This window comes from Urocitellus parryii, chromosome 9 (assembly GCF_045843805.1).
Source record: "Urocitellus parryii isolate mUroPar1 chromosome 9, mUroPar1.hap1, whole genome shotgun sequence".
NCBI lineage: Eukaryota > Metazoa > Chordata > Mammalia > Rodentia > Sciuridae > Urocitellus > Urocitellus parryii.
In genome coordinates, this window is record NC_135539.1 from 47,811,285 (window position 1) to 47,835,683 (window position 24,399).

General features: G+C 42.3%; 1 pseudogene; it reads right to left on the reverse strand.

The window, feature by feature from the left end:
• Positions 1 to 3,249: 3,249 nt before the first annotated feature.
• Positions 3,250 to 4,579, reverse strand: LOC113198027 (AP-3 complex subunit mu-1 pseudogene; annotated as a pseudogene).
• Between the last annotated feature and the right edge of the window lie 19,820 nt (positions 4,580 to 24,399).

The window sequence follows — 24,399 nt, forward strand, 5'->3', positions numbered from 1 at the left end:
GTGATCAAAAGAACTGGCAAACTAAAGCAGCCTGAAAGGCTGTTAGTTCTTAACATCCTTAGCAAGGCATTGGAGGAGGGACCAGCCCTTTGTGTCTTCCACTCAGTCCGTTGCTCTGGCCAAGGGATTTGTTTAAACCACTTTGTATTTATTTCCTTCATCCTGTGTTAACCATTCCCTACATCACAAAGAGCTCTAAAGTACAGATTGTCTCTGGGGACCCTCTAGGGATAACATGAAATATCACAAACATGGAAAATTCATTGATCAAGTGCTAGAATGTACCCAGAAGAGAGGAAGATTATCAGACAACAACTCTTTGCATTTCATTTATACTCTTTCACAAATGGTTACACTTATTCACACATCTATCTGAGGGAATGCTGACAAGCACTTTTGTTACCATGTCACTCATAACATGTTTAACATAACATTAGTTAAAGAGTAAACAGTAAGTGATCAGTTAACAATACAGGAATATTATGGGGAAAGATGTCCATATGAACCCCCAAAAGGGGGAAGATACAGAAAGGACCCTGCACTCATATTCTAAATGTAAGTTCATTTACCCCAATATGATACAAACATAGGCTGTCAATTTCACATTATGCTCACCTTATGAATGTGGCTCATAAAACGGTATTCTTTTCAAATTAATCAGCTTAATGTACTTCCTATGATATTGATTTCACTAACATGTTAAGTTCATCTGACAATGATATTCTAATATCTATTTCTTCTAAATAGAGTTGTTTATACTTTTCCATCTCTATTTTAGAAAAATAAGCTTGAGTGGTCATTTCACAGATTTGGGACTCCATTTATTGAATTCTCATTTTCATCTGATTTCTCACTGAAGCACTGTGATAGTCTCTTAACTGATGTAAATAGTTTTGTGCCTATAGCCAATTAAAAGGATATATTTTAGATATAATTGTCATATAAAAATTCATTATGCATTTTTCTTTTAACAGAATAAGACAGCAATTTTTAAAATTTGAAAAAAAAGATGGAGTTTTAAAAAAACAAGAAGCTCTTTACATGATACCAGCTACCTTAAATGTGCATAATAAAATGATTTAAATCATTCTTCTGTTTTCCTTTTAGTTATTTATTTATATTATATATTATGTCGTGCTTGAGATCAAACACATGTCCTTCCTTTCTCCTGCTAGGCAAGTACTCTACCTCTGTGTTACATCCTCAGCTGTGAATCTTTTTGTAATTAGATGAGTCAGGGAGTAACATATATGTTCAAACTTTTAATAATTTAAGATAGCAAAGAACTATTCTACATCATTATTCCTTCCTTTCTTCCTAGTATATTTGCTTTATGCCACCTAGTCCAAAAACTCAAATGATTCTTTTTTTAATAAATACAATAATTTAATTGTAGAAGGAAAAATTCTACTTGGACATTTTAGCAGAAATTGATAGAGGCAAGGGACTCTTGGCATACATTCTACTTGAATATAAGACAGCACAGGAAGAAAATTGTATAGTGCAGGTATGGACGGTTGAGATTAGGGATTCTGAAGAGAGAAAAGGAAATGTTCTGATTGCTCTTTTGAGGAAAGAACTCTAAGATAATAAAAATAGGACAAGCAATTGAATAAAGCAATATTAGATAAAGGGAATAAATATTTGGCAACATTTTGACTCTAGCTGCCAATCTGAGATTGGTTACTCTACAAATTTATAAGTTGTAAAAAGTGCCATTGTTACTATGTGAAAGGCAGACTGGATGCGCTAGGCTAGCAAAGGTAAGAATGCTACTGTACAATGGGCACCAACCACCAGCACTTGACAAAATAAATGAGATGACTGTAAGATAACCCTAAAGTGGCAGGGAAAAGAGAGTTATAAGCTGAAACAATAAAAGAAAAAAGAATGGAGCCACAAGGAGAAGAAAACTTAATAGCACAAGTAACAACAAAGAAACAGGAAGAGTACTAAAGTACTTAAGTTTTAACTTCTAGCCTCCCTTCATTTTTTTCATGTCTAACAAGGCAAAATAATTGGGCAAGGAGTACTAAACCAATGAAGTTGATGAAATGGTAACAACTACAGACTGACTTTCTAATCATGATGATCAATACGGTATCATAAATATTACTAAGAATTTTGTTTCTGCCTCAATAAGGTTCTTCCACATGCTGTTGTCAGTATAGCAGAGATATTAAATCACTGCACTGACAATTGTGCAACAGTTTTAGGAGGGAGTCATCATAATAGCCTTGACATGCACATGGTATGAAATGGAGTTCCCTCTAAAGAAAAGGGATGCACGCATATTCAACAAAAGATAAAAAAAAGATTTAAAAAGAATAAAAAAACGATAATGAGGCAGATACATTTTCCTCCTCTTGCTGAACTAGGGCATGAGGCATTTAGGTTAACTGGGGGATAAGTGATGTTGGATAAAGCTGTATAAAGCATGAAGATGGCTAAAGTTTCACCTAAGTTTCTCTTTTCTACCTTAATTTGCTTAAAAAGCACAAACACTTATGCTTGTAATAACTTCCTGAAAGCAAAAGTATGTTCCCTTTTATTACCATAATAAAGCATTTGTCCCTTTGATACAAATGATTTTTACTGTGCTAACAGCTGAACCGGTGGCACAAAGTAGAAATGGGATTTACTACAGCAAGGTCCTTGTAAATCAAAATCTTGAGCTTTACATAAAAATCTTATTATAAAAAATACAATACCAAGTACAGTGTGAATGGAGCATGGAGCAGTAGTGCTCCCTGCCAGGGCCATGTGGAAGTGGCTTTTGCTACAGTGCTTGCTTAATGGCACAAGTGAAAAAGCTGAATAAGGCAAACACTTGAAGAGGTAGTTTTTGTAAACTTCTTGGGTGGGGGGAATTTCCTCTGTTAGGACAGATAGGACTGGGATGGCTAAGATCAGGAGGTGTGACATTTGGCTGCACCTGACATGTCACATCACTGATTGATACAGTTCCTGCTGAATAAGACCAATTCACTGGCTTTAGGAGAGCAAGTGAGGTTATCAATGTAGTCTTCTGCCTTTCCTGTTACAGTGTGCAGCACCTAGCTGGTACCCACCTATGGAAGAAATCACCTCCATAATCTTCCTAAGTGAAAAGATACAAAATAAGCTAAGTCATTAGAAAAGATTCCTTAGCTTAAAGCTCCTTAAGAACCCTACATCGATTTCTAAATAACTTTGTTAGTGGTGTATAGCTCAACACAAATGCTTTAACTAGAATATGTATTACCGCCCATTTGGTACCTAATAATAAATTGTAATGACACTTGAAAACAAATTGATCTTGTTGAGGAATTTTGGCCTCTTCTCATGTCCTCACTTGAAACTTTCCAGCTTTCGTGACATATTTGACTCCTTTAAATGGCTTATACTTCTCCCCATACATGTCCAAGCAGTTTACTTTTAAGCCTGAAATAGTAAGCTGCTGGATCTTGAACTGTATGTTGAGGCTAGGATTCTCTTCTGGCTTGGGTGCTCCAGACTGTAAATTTACCAGTTCTTTAAGACTTGGAAGCTTTTGTGGAGTGATTTCCCCCACATCCCGTGTTAATACCTTGGTGACTGGATCAAACGTATAGCTGCCTTGTGTTGGTGTCAGGTTCATATTCAGCACAACTTTTGGCATGTGAACTGTCACTGTAATTCCTTCAATAGTTTTTCCCATATTTTGCTTTGGTCCAATTGTTATATCAAATCTGCCACAAGAACTGTTCTCCTTAAAGCTGATACTGTGTTTCACATACACTGGTATTGCCACTAGATTTTGTGAGCTGACACGATATGATATGAGTCGGAAATTTCCATCTGGAGGGATAAATGACAAAACTCCTTCAGATTCCCAACGCTTGAATCAGATGCAGGGGTGGAAACTGACATCATCTAGAAGCCTTGGGTTCATGAAAGAGAGAGAGAGATTGGGCATTCCAGATAGCTTAATGCAAGCATCAATGACTCCTTGAATTTCTGCAAAGACTGTAGATCCTGATTTATCTATAATTGCATCTATTTCTTCAACGACATCAAAATAGGCTTCATTGTTTGGGTATTTTACTCCTGCCTGGCGCCATGGAATGTTGGACAGCTGCCCAGTGGGGAGTGTGTCCCCAACATTACTACTGCCTGTAATAGAGTTGGCAACAGAACGTAGAATTGTTGGTGGTTTAATCAGTTCTTTCAAAATGTTAGATTCTGTTGCCAGTGGAAATCCGTTGTCTAACATTTCTTCCAAGAGCTCATAGACTATGACCACATTATCCTTAATTGCAGCCTCCGAACACTCACCAAAGTAGTCCTGAAAAGTGTCAGCAACTCGATGTAGGAACTCAATAACAAAGAGAGGTGGCACTTCAGTCTGTATGACAGACACAAAGAAGAGCTTATCGCAGTAGATACTGATGAGGTAGTGGTGAGGTGTTGAAATGACAGGTGGTACATTTTCAACATCAGCAGCTTTCTCCTGAGCTTCAAAGAAATAATCACAGACAGACTGGCTCACAACACTCTTCCAGTGCTTCTCTAGAAATATGTCACCGGAACAGTTTATGAGAAACAGACTGTGGATCATTTTCTCTCCCTTTGGGCCCAGCTGACAAGAAAGCCCCGAAGGCCGAGCGTCGGGGAAGGCGCGGCCCTGGTCCACAACAGCAAAGATGCTCCCGAAGCCCAGGCAGAAGTCTCGAGCTCCAGCTCTTCAGCAGACTCCCTAGTTTTTTGAGCAGTCCCCAGTTTGCACACTCCCCGCCCCTCACACTCACCCCGACACCTGGGACCTCAAATGATTCTTGAGTGAAAATTATGATTCTGAAGGATCCATTCAATTCTAATAATGATGAGCTCTGCAATATTTGAAGGGACAAACATGGCGTGTTTCTTCTAAAAATTTTGAAAACATTGCTAAATGGAATAGAGGAAATCCATACTACATAGGCATGCAGGACATACTTTGCAGTGAATGAACTAAAGCACATCACAGATAAATTAATTCACCTGTAAAAAATTGTACCATTTCCTCCAATGTTTCCTCTCTTGCTGTCTCTTCACTTGCCCTTTCATGGTGTTCTATTGAATCCACTAACACTTTTATCCTCTCTAGAGCATTGGAGGGTTTTAATTTCTTCTGCCAAATGCTTTTTTTTCCTCTTCCAGTTTTTCACATGTCATTTTCAATCCTATCATTGTTAGAACCTCCTCCTCAGAAATTGATTTTCTATACCTAGCCATGCACATTGTGGAGATTTTGAAATTTCCAAAGAACATCTAACTGCATGAATCAAATAATATAATTTAGAAATGAATATGGTAGTCTAGGAATAGTCTCACAGAAATCTAATAACAAAGTTTTACTTATACTCAGTTGTGAATCTTTTTGTTCAAACTTTTAATAATTTAAGATAGTTAAGGAACAAAGGAACTATAATGCAATCTATATTCCGAAAATGGTTTCCATCAAATTATTCACAAAATCAGCAAAGTAAAAACCATATGCAGTCTGAGAATCCAATGCAGTCCTTGAATCCACATGACTGTGTGTTGAAGCTGATTTGGTCTGGTCATGCCTCACTTTTTCCCAGCCCATCACACTTGATCTTGGAGTCGTAATTTTCTAGGACTGTTTTATGAGTTTTCTTATCCAAAAATTGATTATCACCTCTTAGTGGAAAGCCCTTTACCTCTTAATGCCATTTTCACTCCCCTTATTTTCTAAAGTCATTTTGTGAATATCATTCTCACTTATTTAGACCTTAATCAACAAATGGATCCTAAAACAAGAGTTTCAACAAAACAATCAGGCTAATTTCTTTTATTTCCCCCCCAAATATGAATCCAAATATCATAAGGCTTTTTTTTTCTGAGCTCAGGGAGATTTCCTATATCATGCTTTGGATGACAACCATTCCGTATGACCAGGCCAAATCAGCTTCAACACACAGTCATGTGGATTAAGGAGACTTCAGATGATTCTAGTCCCCAAAGCCAGCTTGCATTCACACAGATGATTTCAAAAGGAAAAGAATTTGGCTGGCCTCACTGACTCATGACTAAACTGTAGATTATGAACGAAATAAATATTGCTTTCAAAGAATGGACTTTGAAGTGGTTCATCATAGGTCAATACCTAATACTGGTATTGATAGCAATAGCTATTGCTGAAATTTTATAAGAAAAAATCCTACAGCAATCTTCAGGATACCTTTGTACTGGAGGTAAGAGGAAGTCAAAAGATTTTGATTAAAGGAAATCAAAAAGTCTTCAATGGAACTCTGAGAGGAATTCTGGTGGTCCTTAATTAGACGGGCAGAAAGGGTTTCAAGGTCAGTGATGTAAATGATATGATAACTTGGAGAAAAGGGGACCCTTGCTACAGAGCAGCAGCAAGTACAACTGGCATAGAGCTAAGATGCCGGGTTTCTGTTCTCACGACTAAAAGGCTCAGGGGTCACTCCAGTTAAACTGGGCTAACTGGGCTGTGCAAAATAACCACACAAGAGACACAAATACCTTTTTCTTTGGGGTTGCTGTGACGGCTCCTCTGACCTTAAGGGTCCGCAGGAAGAGAGAGAGCGAGAGCACGCGCTGACCCCTTTTATTGAGGAGAAGCTATTCAAATGAGGCAAGGGGTCAGGTTTCAGGGGGCCGAGTCTATCTTCATGATGTCCACTGTCAGCAGGTTGACTGACACCTGGGTAGGCCACACCCAAGGGCACAGTAAGAGAAGGGGACACACATACAAGGCACTTCCATGGAAGATTCTATCCTAAATAGGGCAAGGGGTTATGTTACAAAGGAACAGGTGAGCATAGCTTCACCCACGGGGCTGTAGCAAGACACACCCATGCACAAGACACTGACCCTAGAACCCAAGAAGGGTGGGGAAAGCTCTGCCACATTTCTGCAACTGAGCACCTCAGCACCCAGCCAGGGAGTGTGACTCAGTCACGTGTAAGGTTGGTCTCCCACACTAAGAGACTATCAAATCTAAATAAACCATCATTTACTGCATATCTATTTCCCACTGGTGTTCTCTTTACGTGTCAATTAGTCAAATATTGTTCAAGTAAATGGCTTCTAGGATAAGATCCAATACAGGAACTTCTTGGAATATGGTCTGCAGTTGAAACCAATGATATGACTCTAAATACTCTTGTGAACACTTCAGGAAAAAAAAATGTAGTGCCTTGAATTCCCATCAGGATCTTAAGGGTATTAAAAACTTTTTGAAAAAATTCTTTAATAATTAGTAACTCATATTCATTGTACAAGTTAATGTCTCACCCTAACATTCTCTGATCAAGCAGAAAGGTATTAGGAACCCATATATACCAAAGACCAGAGAAAGCCTCCTAGAATTTTATCTCTACCTGGAATTATTCTATCTTTGTTTTTCTAGCTCAGGTTTACACTTTCTCTTCTTACTCCCTTTTTCCTGCTTGAATTACTGCTCCTGCCTCACATGTACCCTTCCCATCTTTTCCTTCTTTTTTTTTATTGTTGGTAGTTCAAAACATTACATCTATTTTTATATATTTCACAGTTTGATTCAAAAGGGTAATGAACTCCCATTTTTACCCCGTATACAGATTGCTGAATCACATCAGTTACATCAATTACATTTCCATTGATTTATATATTGCCATTCTAGTGTCTGATGAATTCTGCTCTCTATCCTATTCTCTACAATCCCCCCTCCCCTCCCCTCCCCTCCCCTCTTCTCTCTCAACACCCTTTACTGTAAAACACTTCTTCCACTTGTAGTATTCTTTCCTTACCCCTCACTTCCTCTTGTATGTAATTTTGTATAACCCTGAGGATCACCTTCCCTTTCCATGCAGTTTCCCTTCTCTATCCCTTTTCCTCCCACCTCTCATCTCTATTAATGTTGATCTTCTTCTCCTGATCTTCGTCCCTACTCTGTCCTTAGTTACTTCCCTTATATCAAAGAAGTCATTTGGCATTTGTTTTTTAAGGATTGGCTAGCTTCACTTAGCATAATCTGCTCTAATGCCATCCATTTCCCTCCGAATTCTATGATCTTGTCATTTCTTAATGCAGAGTAATACTCCATTGTGTATAAATGCCACATTTTTTATACATTCATCTATTGAAGGGCATCTAGGCTGATTCCACAGTCTTGCTATTGTGAATTGTGCTGCTATGAACATCGATGTAGCAGTGTCCCTGTAGCATGCTCTTATTAGGTCTTTGGGGAATAGACCGAGAAGGGGAATAGCTGGGTCAAATGGTGGTTCCATTCCCAGCTTTCCAAGAAATCTCCATACTGCTTTCCAAATGGGCTGCACCAATTTGCAGTCCCACCAGCAATGAACCAGTGTACCCTTTTCCCCACATCCTCGCCAACACTTGTTGTTATTTGACTTCATAATGGCTGCCATTCTTACTGGAGTGAGATGATATCTTAGGGTGGTTTTGAATTGCATTTCTCTGACTGCTAGCGATGGTGAGCATTTTTTCATGTACTTGTTGATTGATTGTATGTCCTCCTCTGAGAAGTGTCTGTTCAGGTCCTTGGCCCATTTGTTGATTGGGTTATTTGTTGTCTTTTTGTCTAATTTTTTGAGTTCCTTGTATACTCTGGATGTTAGGGCTCTATCTGAAGTGTGAGGAGTAAAGATTTGTTCCCAGGATGTAGGCTCCCTATTTATCTCTCTCATTATTTCTTTTGCTGAGAAAAAAAATTTTTTTTTTTAGATAAAATTCCGACTTTTATTTTTTTTATTTTTATTTTTTTGCTTTTTAATTTAATTTTATTTATTTATTTTCTTTTTTTTATTGTTGGTCGTTCAAAACATTACATAGTTCTTAATACATCATATTTCACAGTTTGATTCAAGAGGGTTATGAACTCCCAATTTTACCCCGTATACAGATTGCTGTATCACATCAGTTTCCCTTCCATTGATTGACAAATTGCCTTTCTAGTGTCTGATGTATTCTGCTGTCTGTCCTATTCTCTACTATCCCCCCTCCCCTCCCCTCCCCTCCCCTTTTCTCTCTCTACCTCTTCTACTGTAAATCATTTCTTCGATTTGTATTATCTTGTCTTACCCCTCCTTTCCTCTTATATGTCATTTTGTATAACCCTGAGGATCACCTTCCATTTCCATGCAGTTTCCCTTCTCACTCCCTTTCCCTCCCACCTCTCATCCCTGTTTAATGTAAATCTTCTTCTCAACCTTTCGTCCCTACCCTGTCCTTGTTTACTCCCCTTATATCAAAGGGGTCATTTGGTATTTATTTTTTAAAGATTGACTAGCTTCACTTAGCATAATCTGCTCTAATGCCATCCATTTCCCTCCAAATTCTATGATTTTGTCATTTCTTAATGCAGAGTAATACTCCATTGTGTATAAATGCCACATTTTTTTTATCCATTCATCTATTGAAGGGCATCTAGGCTGATTCCACAATCTTGCTATCGTGAATTGTGCTGATATGAACATGGATGTAGCAGTGTCCCTGTAGCATGCTCTTATTAGGTCTTTGGGGAATAGACCGAGAAGGGGAATAGCTGGGTCAAATGGTGGTTCCATTCCCAGCTTTCCAAGAAATCTCCATACTGCTTTCCAAATTGGCTGCACCAATTTGCATTCCCACCAGCAATGAACAAGAGTGCCCTTTTCCCCGCATCCTCTCCAGCACTTATTGTTGTTTGACTTTCTAATGGCTGCCAATCTTACTGGGGTGAGATGGTATCTTAGGGTGGTTTTGATTTGCATTTCTCTGACTGCTAGTGATGGTGAGCATTTTTTCATGTACTTATTGATTGATTGTATGTCCTCCTCTGAGAAGTGTCTGTTCAGGTCCTTGGCCCATTTATTGATTGGGTTATTTGTTATCTTATTGTCTAATTTTTTGAGTTCCTTGTATATTCTGGTTATTAGGGCTCTATCTGAAGTGTGAGGAGTAAAGATTTGTTCCCAGGATGTAGGCTCCCTGTTTATCTCTCTTATTGTTTCTTTTGCTGAGAAAAAACTTTTTAGTTTGAGTAAGTCCCATTTGTTGATTCTAGTTGTTAACTTTTGCACTATGGGTGTCCTATTGAGGAATTTGGAGCCCGATCCCACAGTATGTAGATCATACCCTACTTTTTCTTCTATTAGATGCCGTGTCTCTGATTTAATATCAAGCTCCTTGATCCATTTTGAGTTAACTTTTGTGCATGGCGAGAGATAGGGATTCAGATTCATTTTGATGCAAATGGATTTCCAGTTTTCCCAGCACCATTTGTTGAAGAAGCTATCCTTCCTCCATTGCATGCTTTTAGCCCCTTTATCAAATATAAGATAGTTGTAGTTTTGTGGGTTGGTTACTGTGTCCTCTATTCTGTACCATTGGTCCACCCGCCTGTTTTGGTACCAGTACCATGCTGTTTTAGTTACTATTGCTCTGTAGTATAGTTTGAAGTCTGGTATCGCTATACCGCCTGATTCACACTTCCTGATTAGCATTGTTTTTGCTATTCTGGGTCTTTTATTATTCCATATGAATTTCATGATTCTTTTATCTATTTCTACAAGAAATGCTGCTGGGATTTTGATAGGCATTGCATTAAACTTATAGAGAACTTTTGGTAATATCGCCATTTTGATGATGTTGGTTCTGCCTATCCATGAGCAGGGTATATTTTTCCATCTTCTAAGGTCTTCTTCTATATCTTTCTTTAGGGTTCTGTAATTTTCATTGTATAAATCTTTCACCTCTTTTGTTAGGTTGATTCCCAAGTATTTTATTTTTTGGGGGGATATTGTGAATGGAGTAGTTGTCCTCATTTCCGTTTCAGAGGATTTGTCGCTGATATACAGGAATGCCTTTGATTTATGCGTGTTGATCTTATATCCTGCCACTTTGCTGAATTCATTTATTAGTTCTAATAGCTTCTTTGTAGACCCTTTTGGGTCTGCTAGGTATAGAATCATATCATCTGCAAATAGTGATAATTTAAGTTCTTCTTTTCCTATTTTTATGCCTTTAATTTCTTTCGTCTGTCTAATTGCTCTGGCCAGTGTTTCGAGGACTATGTTGAACAGAAGTGGTGAGAGAGGGCATCCCTGTCTTGTACCAGATCTTAGAGGGAATGCCTTAAATTTTTCTCCATTCAGAATGATGCTGGCCTGTGGCTTATCATAGATTGCTTTTACAATGTTGAGGTATGATCCTGTTATCCCTAATTTTTCTAGCGTTTTGAACATAAAGGGATGCTGTACTTTGTTGAATGCTTTTTCTGCATCTATTGAGATGATCATATGGTTCTTATTTTTAAGTCTATTGATGTGGTGAATAACATTTATTGATTTCTGTATATTAAACCAGCCTTGCATCCCAGGGATGAATCCTACTTGATCATGATGTATAATTTTTTTGATATGAATTTGAATCCGATTCGCCAGAATTTTATTGAGGATTTTTGCGTCAAGGTTCATTAGAGATATTGGTCTGTAGTTTTGTTTCTTGGAAGTGTCTTTGTCTGGTTTCGGAATCAGGGTGATGTTGGCCTCGTAGAATGAATTTGGAAGTTCTCCCTCTTTTTCTATTTCCTGAAATAGCTTGAAAAGTATTGGTGTTAGTTCCTCTTTAAAGGTTTTGTAAAACTCTGCTGTATACCCATCCGGTCCTGGGCTTTTCTTAGTTGGTAATCTTTTGATGGTTTCTTCTATTTCCTCTATTGTTATTGGTCTGTTTAGGTTGTCTATATCCTCCTGGCTCAATCTGGGCAGATCATAAGACTCAAGGAATTTATCTATGCCTTCACTATCTTCTATTTTATTGGAGTATAAGGATTCAAAGTAATTTCTGATTATCTTCTGTATTTCTGAAGTGTCTGTTGTGATATTGCCTTTTTCATCCCATATGCTAGTAATTTGGGTTCTCTCTCTTCTTCTCTTTGTTAGCATGGCTAAGGGTCTGTCGATTTTATTTATTTTTTCAAAGAACCAACTTTTAGGGGCTGGAGATGTGGCTCAGCTGTAGCGCGCTCGCCTGGCATGCGTGCGGCCCGGGTTCGATCCTCAGCACCACATACCAACAAAGATTTTGTGTCCGCCGAGAACTAAAAAATAAATATTAAAAATTCTCTCTCTATCTCTTTCGCTCTCTCTCTCCCCTCTCTCACTCTCTCTTTAAAAAAAAAAAAAGAACCAACTTTTAGTTTTTTCAATTTTTTCAATTGTTTCTTTTGTTTCAATTTCATTAATTTCAGCTCTGATTTTAATTATTTCTTGCCTTCTACTTCTTTTGCTGTTGTTTTGCTCTTCTTTTTCTAGGATTTTGAGATGAAGTATGAGATCATTTATTTGTTGGTTTTTTCTTATTTTGAGGAATGAACTCCAGGCAATGAATTTTCCTCTTAGAACTGCTTTCAATGTGTCCCATAGGTTCCGATATGTTCTGTCTGTGTTTTCATTTAACTCTAGGAAGTTTTTAATTTCCTCCTTGATGTCTTCTAAAACCCATTGATCATTCAGCAACCTATTGTTCATTCTCCAAGTGATGCTTGATTTTTCCTTCCTACTTTTATCATTGAATTTCAGTTTCATTCCATTATGATCAGATAAGATGCATGGTGTTATCTCTACCCCTTTATATTGTCTAAGAGTTGCCCTGTGACATAATATATGGTCTATTTTTGAGAAGGTTCAATGTGCTGCTGAGAAAAAAGTGTAACTACTTGATGTTGGGTGGTATAGTCTATATATGTCAATTAAGTCTAGGTTGTTAATTGTGTTATTGAGTTCTATAGTTTCCTTATTCAACTTTTGTTTGGAAGATCTGTCCAGTGGTGAGAGAGGTGTGTTGAAGTCTCCCATGATTATTGTATGGTGGTCTATTAGACTCTTAAACTTGAGAAGAGTTTGCTTGATGAACACAGCTGCGCCATTTTTTGGGGCATATATATTTATGATTGTTATGTCTTGTTGGTGTATGGTTCCCTTGAGCAGTATGAAGTGTCCTTCTTTATCCCTTTTGATTAACTTTGGCTTGAAATCTATTTTATTAGATATGAATATGGCCACTCCTGCTTGTTTCCGCAGTCCATATGAATAGTATGATTTTTCCCAACCTTTCACCTTCAGTCTATGAATATCTTTTCCTATCAGATGCGTCTCCTGTAGGCAGCATATTGTTGGGTCTTGTTTTGTGATCCATTCTGCTAGCCTGTGTCTCTTGATTGGTGAGTTTAAGCCATTAACATTTAGGGTTATTATTGAGATATGGTTTGTTCTTCTAGCCATATTTATTTATTGATGTTACTAAACCTGATTTGTTTTCCTCTTTGACTACTTTCCCCCCTTTACTGTCCTACCTCCCATTGTTGGTTTTCAATGTTATTTTCCATTTCCTCTTCCTGTAATGTTTTGCCAAGGATTTTTTGAAGAGATGGTCTTCTAGCTGTGAATTCTTTTAACTTTTGTTTATCGTGGAAGGTTTTAATTTCATCTTCTATCCTGAAGCTTAATTTCGCCGGATACACGATTCATGGTTGGAACCCATTTTCTTTCAGTGTTTGAAATATGTTATTCCAGGATCTTCTAGCTTTCAGAGTCTGTGTCGAGAGATCACCTGTTATCCTGATTGGTTTACCCCTAAATGTAATCTGCTTTCTTTCTCTTGCAGCTTTTAGAATTCTCTCCTTATTCTGTATGTTGGACATCTTCATTATAATGTGTCTAGGTGTGGATCTCTTATGATTTTGCACATTCGGCGTCCTGTAGGCTTCTAGGATTTGGGATTCTGTCTCATTCTTCAAGTCTGGGAAGTTTTCTCGTATTACTTCACTGAATAGACTGTTTATTCCTTTGGTATGGAGCTCTGTGCCTTCTTGTATCCCAATGACTCTTAAATTTGGTCTTTTGATATTGTCCCATATTTCTTGGATGTTCTGCTCATGGTTTCTTAGCAGACTTGCTGAGTTGTCTATATTCTTTTCCAGTTGAAATACTTTGTCTTCATTGTCTGATGTTCTCTCTTTTAAGTGATCTACTCTGCTGGTAGTATTCTCAATTGAGTTTTTAAGTTGGTTTATTGTTTCCTGCATTTCTAGGATTTCTATTTGTTTGTTTTTTATTACCTCTATCTCCCTGTGAAATTGATCTTTTACTTCCTGAATTTGTTTGTCAATGTGATCTTTCATTGTCTGATTTAGCTGTCTCATGTCTTCCTTGAGACTCCAGATAATCTGAAGCATGTATATCCTGAACTCTTTATCTGACATTCCATCTGTTGCAGCTATTACCTCTTCTAACGTTGAGTTGACCTGCATTGTTTGTAGTCCTTTCTTTCCTTGTCTTTTCATACTGCTCGCATTTCTTTCTGCTTGGTGCAACTGTTGTGTTTTTGAAATTTACCCCCTGGCCTGTCTTTCCAGTGGGCTGCAGGTATCTTTGCTCCCCTGCTTCGGCACCTTGCCGCTCCCCAGTGCGCGCCACAGACTCCAGCCGCAGGGCGATTGCCTATCAGGCTATGCGACCCTCCGTGTGGAGAAAAGGAGCTCCCGCAGTCGAACTTTGCACGATGGAAATCTGTCCACTAGATTCTGGGGCACCTCGATTTCGCTGGAAATTTCCTACAAGATAGCCTTCAGGCGATTCACATCATCTTTCTCCCGCTCAGTGACGCGGCGCACTGGGGTGATGCACTCCCTTCGCTGCCATCTTCCCTCCTCAGGACTTGACTTCTGCACCCGCCGCAGGTCCACCTGTTGAGCCGGGTAGCTGTGGCCGCGTGGTTAGGAACCGGGAGGGGCGGCTGTTCCCAGAGCGAGCACTAGGCCTCCTGGGGGAGCCCGGATGGCGGAGGCCGACTGCGGGTTCGGGCGGGGCGGCCCAAGCTGCTCAGGGTGTCCGCCGCTTGCAAAAGCGTCAGCTGGCTCTGGGACTTGACTTTTGCACCTGCCGTGGGGCCACCTGTGGAGCCGGGTAGCTGGGTAGCTGCGGCCGCGTGGTTAGGAACCGGGCAGGAGAGGCGGCTGCTCCCAGAGCGAGCGCTATGCCTCCTGGGGGAGCCCGGATGGCGGAGGCCAACTGCGGGTTCGGGCGGGGCGGCCCAAGCTGCTCAGGGTGACCGCCGCTTGCAAAAGCGGTTGCTGGCTCCGGGACTTGACTTCTGCACCCGCCGCGGTGCCACCTGTGGAGCCGGGTAGCTGTGGCCGTGTGGTTAGGGACCGGGCGGGAGAAGCGGCTGCTCCCAGAGCGAGCGCTATGTCTCCCGGGAGAGCCCGGATGGCGGAGGCCGACTGCGGGTTCGGGTGGGGCGGCCCAAGCCGCTCAGGGTGACCACCGCTTGCAAACGTGATTGCTGGCTCCGGGACCTGACTTCAGCACCCGCCGCGGTGCCACCTATGGAGCCGGGTAGCTGCGGCCGTGTGGTTAGGGACCGGGCGGGAGATTCGCCTTCTCCCAGAGCGTGCGCTATGTCTTCCGGGGGAGCCCGGATGGCGGAGGCCGACTGTGGGTTCGGGTGGGGCGGCCCAAGCCGCTCAGGGTGACGGCCGCTTGCAAAAGCGAATGCTGGCTCCGGGACTTGACTTCTGCACCCGACTCGGAGCCACCTGTGGAGCCGGGTAGCTGCGGCTGCGTGCTTAGGGACCGGACGGGAGAAGCGGCTGCTCCCAGAGCGAGCGCTATGCCTCCTGGGGGAGCCCGAATGGCGGAGGCCGACTGCGGGTTCGGGCAGCCCAAGCCTCTCAGGGTGACCGCCGCTTGCAAAAGCAGTTGCTGGCTCTGGGACTTGATTTCTGCACCCGCCGCGGTGCCACCTGTGGAGCCGGGTGGCTGCAGCTGCGGGGTTATGGGCCGGACGGGAGAAGCGGCTGCTCCCAGAGCAAGCGCTATGTCTCCCGGGGGAGCCCGGATGGCGGAGGCCGACTACGGGTTCGGGCGGTGCGGCCCAAGCTGCTCAGGGTGACCGCCGCTTGCAAAAGCGATTTCTGGCTCCGGGACTTAACATCCGCACCCGCTGCGGTGCCACCTATGGAGCCGGGTAGCTGCGGGCGCGTGGTTAGGGACCGGGCGGGAGAATCGGCTGCTCCCAGAGGGAGCTCTATGCCTTCCGGGGGAGCCCGGATGGCGGAGGCCGACTGCGGGTTCGGGCGGTGCGGCCCAAGCCGCTCAGGGTGACCACCGCTTGCAAACGCGATTGCTGGCTCCGGGACTTGACTTCTGCACCCGCCGCGGTGCCACCTGTGGAGCCGGGTAGCTGTGGCCGCGTGGTTAGGAACCGGACAGGTGTGGTGGCTGCTCGCAAAGCGAGAGCTAGGCCTCCCGGGGGAGCCCCTTGCCGGAGTGGCTAATGGCTGTGGGACTAGACCTCTGTGCCCGAGTGGCCGTCCAAGATCCACTTCTCTGGGACAAACTGTCACTTCCAATAAACCCACCAGATCACGGCTGCTCTCCTCTAAAGGGAATTATGCTAGAAGTTCCTCCGTAGGTAGGCTGCAGCTGTCCAGGTGGGTCTTTCTTATCCCGTTAAAGTGGAGATGTTGGAATCGCTGCTTCCTCGCCGGCCGCCATGTTGGATCCCCCCAGTTGGTAGTCTTTTGATGGTTTCTTCTATTTCCTCTATTGTCATTGGTCTGTTTAGGTTGTCTATATCCTCCTGACTCAATCTGGGCAGATCATAAGACTTAAGGAATTTATCTATGCCTTCACTATCTTCTATTTTATTGGAGTATAAGGATTCAAAATAATTTCTGATTATCTTCTGTATTTCTGAAGTGTCTGTTGTGATATTACCTTTTTCATCCCGTATGCTAGTAATTTGGGTTCTCTCTCTTCTTCTCTTTGTTAGCATGGCTAAGGGTCTGTCGATTTTATTTATTTTTTCAAAGAACCAACGTTTAGTTTTGTCAATTTTTTCAATTGTTTCTTTTGTTTCGATTTCATTAATTTCAGCTCTGATTTTAATTATTTCTTGCCTTCTACTTCTTTTGCTGTTGTTTTGCTCTTCTTTTTCTAGGATTTTGAGATGAAGAATGAGATCATTTATTTGTTGGTTTTTTCTTTTTTTAAGGAATGAACTCCAGGCAATGAATTTTCCTCTTAGAACTGCTTTCAATGTGTCCCATAGATTCCGATATGTTTTGTCTGTGTTTTCATTTAACTCTAAGAATTTTTTAATTTCCTCCTTGATGTCTTCTAAAACCCATTGATCATTTAGTAACCTATTGTTCATTCTCCAAGTAATACTTGATTTTTCCTTCCTTCTTTTATCATTGATTTTCAGTTTCATTCCATTATGATCAGATAAGATGCATGGTATTATCTCTACTCCTTTATATTGTCTAAGAGTTGCCCTGTGACATAATATATGGTCTATTTTTGAGAAGGTTCCATGTGCTGCTGAGAAAAAAGTGTAGCTACTCGATGTTGGGTGGTATAGTCTATATATGTCAGTTAAGTCTAGGTTGTTAATTGTGTTATTGAGTTCTATAGTTTCCTTATTCAACTTTTGTTTGGAAGATTTGTCCAGTGGTGAGAGAGGTGTGTTGAATTCTCCCATGATTATTGTATGGTGGTCTATTAGACTCTTGAACTTGAGAAGAGTTTGCTTGAAGAACATAGCTGCACCATTATTTGGAGCATATATATTTATGATTGTTATGTATTGTTGGTGTATGGTTCCCTTGAGCAGTAAGTAGTGTCCCTCTTTATCCCTTTTGATTAACTTTGGCTTGAAATCTATTTTATTAGATATGAGTATGGATACTCCTGCTTGTTTCCGCAGTCCATATGAATAGTATGATTTTTCCCAACCTTTCACTTTCAGTCTATGTATATCTTTTTCTATCATATGTGTCTCCTGTAGGCAGCATATTGTTGGGTCTTGTTTTGTGATCCATTCTACTAGCCTGTGTCTCTTAATTGGTGAGTTTAAGCCATTAACATTTAGGGTTATTATTGAGATATGGTTTGATCTTCCAGCCATATTTATTTATTAATGTTACTAAAACTGTTTTGTTTTCCTCTTTGATTACTTTCCCCCTTTTACTGTCCTACCTCCCCCTGTTGGTTTTCAATGTTATTTTCCATTTCCTCTTCCTGTAATGTTTTGCCAAGGATTTTTTGAAGAGATGGTTTGCTAGCTGCGAATTCTTTTAACTTTTGTTTATCGTGGAAGGTTTTAATTTCATCTTCCATCCTGAAGCTTAATTTCGCCGGATACACGATTCGTGGTTGGAACCCATTTTCTTTCAGTGTTTGAAATATGTTATTCCAGGATCTTCTAGCTTTCAGAGTCTGTGTTGAGAGATCAGCTGTTATCCTGATTGGTTTACCCCTAAATGTAATCTGCTTCGTTTCTCTTGTAGCTTTTAAAATTCTCTCCTTATAATGTATGTTGGACATCTTCATTATAATGTGTCTAGGTGTGGATCTCTTATGATTTTGCACATTTGGCGTCCTGTAGGCTTCTAGGATTTGGGATTCTGTCTCATTCTTCAAGTCTGGGAAGTTTTCTCGTATTATTTCACTGAATACATTGTTTATTCCTTTGGTTTGGAGCTCTGTGCCTTCCTGTATCCCAATGACTCTTAAGTTTGGTCTTTAACGTTATCCCATAATTCCTGGATGTTCTGCTCATGGTTTCTTAGCAGTCTTGCTGAGGTGTCTATGTTCTTTTCAAGTTGAAATATTTTGTCTTCATTGTCTGATGTTCTATCTTCTAAGTGATCTACTCTGCTGGTAGTATTCTCAATTGAGTTTTTAAGTTGGTTTATTGCTTCCTGCATTCCTAGGATTTCTATTTGTTTGTTTTTTATACCTCTATCTCCCTGTGAAATTGATCTTTTACTTCCTGGATTTGTTTGTCAATGTGATCTTTCATTGTCTGATTTTGCTGTCTCATGTCTTCCTTGAGACTCCAGATCATGTGTAGCATGTATATCCTGAACTCTCTCTCTGACATTCCCTCTGTTGCAGCTATTACTGTCGCGACCCCTTGCCCGCAAGGAAGACGCAACTCAGGAATCTTCTTTCAGCAGTTTATTCAGGTCCTTGATACTTTTTCTTCTTTCAGCTGTTTATTCAGGCCTTTGTATTGACATGTCTTTTAGCTTCTACTGCTACTCCTACTACTACTTCTACTGCTACTCCTACTGCCACTACTACTACTGCTACTACTACTGCCACTACTACTACTGCCGTGTGCCCCAGCCTTAATAAAGCAGATAAAGCCCCAATGCACAACTGCCACGTGGACTTTTCTCATAGGGTGCCAAGTCACAGCGTGCCAACTCATTCTGATAAGGAGTTGTTTGTCACAGACTACAGGGGAAACCAGCGCCATCTTGTAATGGCGGCCACAGTTCACAGAAACGGCTCACCACATATTACCTCTTCTAAAGTTGCGTTGACCTGCATTGCTTGTGGTCCTTTCTTTCCTTGTCTTTTCATGCTGCTCACGTTTCTTTCTGCTTGGTGAAACTGTTGTGTTTATGAGGTTTTCCCCCTAATTATTTATATTGCTCTTGTATAGTTGAAAAATCTCCCTTGCAGGGTGGGCAGTGGCTGTGTTCCTCCTCTAATTGGGGTGATCTGTCTACCGCGCTGGTGGGCCGCTAGGCCTGCTCTGCCGGTTGTTCGCAGGTCTGCCCACCCTGCGGGTGTGGGTGGCGACTCTGCTCTGCCCCCACTCCAATTGTGGCGATGTGACTACCACCCCCTCGGGTCGTTGGGCCTGATCCGGATGGGGGTGGCTGCTCTGCTCTGCCCCTACTCCAATTGGAGTGACGTGTCTACCATGCTGGCAGGCCTCTAGGCCTGTTCCGCTGGTGGGTCTCAGGTCTGCCTGACTCTGGCAGTAGGGGGACTTGGGAGTCGAGAGTCCTTTGGTCCTTGCAGTCACGTCCACGAAGAGATTTTGAAGTTTCCCGGTTGTTCCCCAGGTGGGCGGGGCTGTTAGCAGAGCCCGGAGGGCATTGCCATGTGCTGGGCCATGCGGGGACCCTTCTAGCTGAGTTGTGCCACCGGGAGCAGCCTGAAGAGCGGGGCAGCTGTGTCTGCGTGGCTAAGATCCGGGCGGGTGGTTTGGCTGTTCGCAGAGCGAGAGCAGGGCCTCCCGGGAGAGCCGGGATGGCGGGGGCGTCTGCCGATTTGGGCTGCCACTCCACTCCGGGCCGCCGCCGCTTTCAGAAGCTGCTGGTGGCTGCGGGATTGGACCTCTGTGCCCGCCGGGGGGGCCACCTGTAGAGCCCTGTCGCTGCAGTCGCGTGGGTAGGAACCGGGCAGGTGAGGCGGCTGCTCCCAGAGCCAGCGATAGGCCTCCCAGGGGAGCCCGGATGGCGGAGGCCGACTGCCGGTTCGGGCGGGGTCGGCCAAGCTGCTCCGGGTGTCGGCCGCTTGCAAAAGCGGCTGCTGGCTGCAGGACTTGATTTCTGCACCCGCCGCGGGGCCACCTGTAGAGCCGGGTAGCTGCAGCCGGGTGGTTAGGAGCTGGGCAGGTGAGGCGGCTGCTCCCAGAGCGAGAGCTAGGCCTCCCAGGGGAGCCCGGATGGTGGAAGCGGACTGCCGGTTCGGGCGTGGCGGGCCAAGCCGCTCCGGGTGCCGGCCCGCTTGCAAAGGCGGCTGCTGGCTGCAGGACTTAACTTCTGCTCCCGCCGCGGGGGCACCTGTAGAGCCGGGTAGCTGTGGCCGCGTGGTTAGGAACCGGGCAGGTGAGGCGGCTGCTCGCAGAGCGAGAGCTAGGCCTCCCGGAGCTGCTTGCCGGAGCGGCTGATGGCTGCGGGATTAGACCTCTGTGCCCGCGTGGCCGTCCAAGATCCACTTCTCTGGGACAAACTGTCACTTCCAATAAGCCTACCAATTCACGGCAGCTCTCCTCTTAAGGGAATTATGCTAGAAGTTCCTCCGTAGATAGGCTGCAGCTGTTCCGATGGGTCTTTCTTATCCTGTTAAAGTGGAGACGTTGGAATCGCTGCTTCCTCGCCGGCTGCCATGTTGGATCCAAAGTTTATTCATTTTGACTCATGATTTCACAAGTGGCAGTCCATGGTCAGTGCCTGGACCCCAGAATGCGCTGACTGACAGGCGCCTGGCGGAGGAGCCTGCCCTGCTCATGGTGGCTGGGAGCGCAGGCCCATCTTTTCCTTCTTTTACCTTGTTTTCTATTAGTCTTTCTCATCTTTTTTCTTTCTCTGTTTTCCTTTTCCATATTTCTCTCCTCTCCTTTTCAGTGCCTATATAGTATAAAAGTAATTTATCTTTGAGAACAAATTTCTTGACCCATTGCAGAATATTACTACAATTTGATACCTGGACAAAAGGAACGTTGGAAAGCACATTCTACACATTTTCCTACCCTAAGTTTTGCTAGTAGATTGTTTTGATCTGACATGATTACAGTTATAGGAGTTTAGTATCTGCTCTCAAAGTGGTGCTTATACTGGGAACAACAAAGTATACTCATCGTACAGGAGCAGCAATACCTGGGTGTTTGCCCAGACCAGGGCACTTACGGGAAAGAACCTCACTAAATAATATCTTGCATAAAAGTAGAAGAGGTAATCATCCCAGCAGATGGGTAGATATACAAACAGTAGTAAAAAGGGAGAAAGGCACACCATACAGTGCACAACACCTCAAAGACTGAACCCACTGACAATGAGAAGAAATGTTGGAGAAGGAATTTAGAAAGTTCATATTTAAAATGATCAATGATCAGTAAGGAATGAACTAGAGAGAAAAAGGTGGAATGATATCATTTCTATAAAGAGAGAGATTCTACAAAACGTCAATTAGAAATCCTAGAAAGAGAAGAATAGAGCACGCAGAAGACATATTCTCAAGCCTGGAAGACAAAGATTACAATCTTCAAAGTAACATTATCAACAAAAAATGACGTTAAGTTACCATGCACAGGATATTATAGAAATTGGAGATAATATAAGGAGAACAAATCTAAGAATGATTGGAATAGTTGAAGGCACTGAAGCTTATTTCCAAGGCAAATTTTGCTTTCTGGCCTTATTCTACTCTAATTAGGAAAAAAATTGGCTGAAAAGGTTATTTGAATAAACAAGGAAATTGATAAGTTTTTCTTGTTTAAAAAATATTTATTTTAGCTACCTTAAAAAACCTGTAACTTCTTTAAAAAGGATGAATATTGAAAGAAACCCTATATGTGTGACTGTTAAAATAAATGGATGTCAAATAATTATAAATAAAATTGATCAAACTATATCTTGATTTTTGCTTCAAAGATTGCATTATGGGAAAGCAGGTTCATGCTGTGCATGAGGCCTGACTGTAGATAGCATAGCGCAGAGCAGTGTTGCTACTGGTGTCCATCAAATTGGGATAAGTGCACCATACTGCAGCAGAATCATGGCATGTTCTTCCTCCTGGGATTGTGCAGCCTGTCAGATTTCACCATGACAGAGATGATCAGTTCAAGATATTCAAGTTTAACAAAACCCAAGTTTCAGCAACTAGCCACAATTGAATGAAAAAAAATGCATCTTTATTCTAGGAATTCTAATCAAACTATTCTTTAACTACTATCTACCTTAATCAGAGTTGTGCCATTGTCACTGTCACAGAGATCAATGTCACATTTCATCTGTATTGGGAGTGTTACCACTTCTGGATGGCCATAGGCACAGGCATAAAGTAGAGAAGTCCTATAAAAATGGAAGGACTGTTTAGGAAAATATAGAACACTATTTCCAAACACAAAATAAGTCATAAAATTGGAAAGGATATATATATCATGAACTTCCTCCACTTTCCAAAAAAAAAAAAATCCCAATTCTTTTCTACAGAAAATATAATCTTTCTTAAGTCTCACTATTCAGAACATTGATTATCTATTGGAGGGACTGGGAATTGGTTGGGAGTGGGGCTTTTGAACTGGGGGTACAAGCCAGAGCATCACTCATGTGAGGCAACCCTAATATCTAGAGATACATCCTCAGTCCCAGGTAGCCTAGTTGAAAAGAAATAACATGGTCTTTACAGTTAGCACAACCTCACTTGGAGACTTATTTTAAGCTCTGTTATTTACTAGCTATTGCCTAGACTTTCTGTGGGTCTCCTTCCTCACACACAAACAGGGAATGAAGTAGTAGATACCGAATAAGATATCCCAGTGATACATAAGACAGAATCTATGAGGAGGATTTAGAGATTCCAGCAGAAATGACAGTTCAATACGTGCCATCTATTGTGCTTAACACCGTGTCTCCTACTTCACAATGGTAACATTTCCAAGAAGTAAAACAACACAAGTGTACCTATTGTGCAGTTAGGTTTGATCAAGGATTATGGATTGTAATCTATATTAAGAAGGTCTTCTTGCATTTGAACATACCCTGCATTGCAATGCCATTTATAATTCATGATGTTTTACAGGTATAATTGGCACATAATGTAGTCATCACATAACCCATGGTGCCTTACATTGGGTCAAATTGATACAAACAAAAGATTCATGAGAAGTTTCCTCATATGCTTGGCACTGGATTAAGTTTTACTTTTTAAAATTATTGTGTACCAAAAGGGCTGATTAATGATGACAACAAATGAAACATTCCTTTGAACTTTCAGGAAATGATAAGTAAAGAATCACAGATGCAAATGAAAAAAATGTGATTCATTTTATTTGATATTTAGATTTACTGTATATCTGGAAATACAATATAGCAAACATTTAATACCATTCTTTAATGCTGTTTTGAATTATTAAAATATCACTTTATGGGAGCCCAACATGGCTGCCGGCGAAGAGGCAGCACATTCAATGCGTCCATGGTAAGGGGATCAGAGAGACTCATTAATACACCCACATGCGTCAGGCTGAGAAACTTCAAGCAAAATTCCACTGAAAGGAGACCTACCGGGAACTAGTAAGTTTAATTGGAGGTGTCTGCTTGTCACAGACTACTGAATCTCTGCAACGCAGAGCAGGGGCACAGCCCCGCCAGCCGCCGCCAAATGGCTGCTGCTCACACGTAGCAGCAATCTTAGGAGCGGGCGTGGCCTGCCTGGGCCCACACCGGCCGGCTCCGTGATCCACCACCAGCCGCTGCTGGGTGGCTGCAGCCCACACGTTGCAGCGAACGTAGGAGCAGACATTGACCACCTGGGCCCCCGCCGCCCGGTTCTGTGAACCACAGCCAGCCGCTGCTCACACGTAGCAGCAATCTTAGGAGCGGGCGGGCCTGCCTGGGCCCATACCGGCCTGGCTCTGTGAACCGCTGCTAGCCGCTGCCAGACGAGCGGCCCACAGGGTGCACCGAGCTTAGGAGCGGGCGCGGCCTGCCTGGGCCCACACCGGCCAGGCTCCGTGATCCACCACCGGCCGCTGCCGGGTGGTTGCAGTCCACACGTTACAGCGAACGTAGGAGCAGACATTGACAGCCTGGGCCCCCGTCACCCG